The sequence below is a fragment of the Lissotriton helveticus genome, chromosome 2_2, assembly GCF_964261635.1.
Source record: "Lissotriton helveticus chromosome 2_2, aLisHel1.1, whole genome shotgun sequence".
NCBI classification, from domain to species: domain Eukaryota; kingdom Metazoa; phylum Chordata; class Amphibia; order Caudata; family Salamandridae; genus Lissotriton; species Lissotriton helveticus.
Window position 1 is genome coordinate 521,780,510 of NC_136060.1, and position 2,110 is coordinate 521,782,619.

The following is a 2,110-nucleotide window of genomic DNA, read 5'->3' on the forward strand; positions in this document are numbered from 1 at the left end:
CTATTAAAGTCCCTCTCCCTTGTTAAAGGCCCTCGCCTTCGGCTCGGGGCCTTTAACGCTGGAGAGGGCCTTTAATAGCCGGTATAGCCCTCTACGGCGGGCTATAAGGCTATATTAAAGTATAATGTGTTTCAGTTATTCCAGTTAGCTCATAGACTTTAGATACTTAACATTTTGGTTTATATTTATTTGTATTAATCAATCAGCCATAAAAATCCATATATACTATAGGTTCACTTTATCAGAAAATTAGTCCCAAAATCCTCTATATTCATTAAAATAGTACATTAAAAAAAACAATGAATCATGAACTCTTATGATGCACCTAGCATATTAGTAAATGTGCACACAGATGGCAGACAGCTGCAAGGGGAACAGAGGCCCATACAAGAGACAGTGGGAAAACATGTATGCATTGTGGAGTGACGAAGGAAAAAGAAGAGACAGAGCAAGAAGGAGGAGAAAGGCAGATGGATGAGAGAACAATACAGAGTGGGAGGAAGAGAAAGACTTTATTGAGGATGACAGGTGTAAACATATGCATTGCTGTGGAATTCCTAAGCAAAAATATGAATGTAGCTCTCCTGAAAGTGAGCAGTAGAACAACACAAGTAAAGAGGCTGTGCTAAAGGGCAGGAAAAACACAAGGTGGACAAGGCAAGCCATTGAATAAGAAGAAAGAAAATGAGAGCAACACTAATGCAAAACAATGCTAAGAATTTGACAGGCGTTGAAGCCACCGCAAGATCTTACTAAGCAGACAATAGGCATTTTTTAACGCAAGATATTGCCCTGTCTGGTCTACTCAATCTATAGTAGTTATTTATCAGGCAGCATACAGGTTCAGAGGTGGGTTTTAGTTGTTGGAACACTGGGTCTTATGCTTGTAGACTTCTCATTTTTTATTATGATCCCAAGGCGGTCTTTCACAAATGCCTTTCTCTGATGACATGGTGATAGCAAATAGCTGAACCTTAAGACATGCCCACAACTCTTACTGCTATATGGGCTGTGTCTTGTATATCACACATTTAGGGGCCCATTATGATGTCGGGCGGAATGCCCCTGCCAGGCTGGCGGTAGACACCGCCATCCTGGCGGGGGCAATCCGCCCGACATCCACACTCGTTTTCCCCCGCCATATTAGTATGGCGGGGGGACCTCGGGTCCCCAAAGTGAAGGAGGGGTGGGGGTAGCCCCCTGCATTTGCATATACAATGCGGTAGGCACCGCGCGGTGCCTGCCGCATTGTGTATGCAAATGCATACATGCATTTATGGCATTGTAGCGGGGGTTGCAGAGAGCACCGCCCGCCACAATGTCATAAATGCAGGATGCGGCCACCACTGTGGCGGCCGCATCCTAATACCACCCACGGGACCCCCGCCCTTATGGCGTGCGGTTCCGAGTCCCGATAGGATGGCCGGCGGACTAAGTCTGCCCGTCATCCTAATGACCCCCCTTAGTGTCAAGTTGCAAAGTAATGTAGACAACATTGCACAACCCTGTCTTGTTATAAAAGTTTACACTGCATCTCTATAACTCTTCACTCTCACATATGGTCCAATGTAGACCTAAGCGATACCAAAGGGGATGATGTTCGGAGTACTTGAACAAATCAAACACTCACCCCCAGTCAACTGATCTGGGTTTAATCCATCACCGTTCTTTAGCTTACTCCACCACCCCTGTTCAGACATGGCCATATGCAAATCAGGCTGGACTGAGGCACAGGGTCAATACTGATTTGCATTTGGCCATGTCTGAACTGCGGTGGCTTGATGAGCAAAATAACGATGGATTGAACCCAGATCTGTGACTGGGGGTGAATGTTTTGCCATTGTGCAACATTCCGTCCATCATCTTGTGTGTTTTGCCAGAGTGGACCTAGGCAGAGGAGGTGAGTGGTTATTGTAAACCTGTATATCACCTTTCTATGAAGGCTTTCACAGCTTTTCACATTTTAGACATACTGCTGTTGTTGATTGTTGTAGCTTCAGTTATTCAGGGTTTTACGTTGTCTGTGTTTTCTACTTAGATGATAAAACATATTTCTCTGCCATCCTCTGCAGAAAGAAAACTTGGACAGCAGATCATCAGACCCAGCACC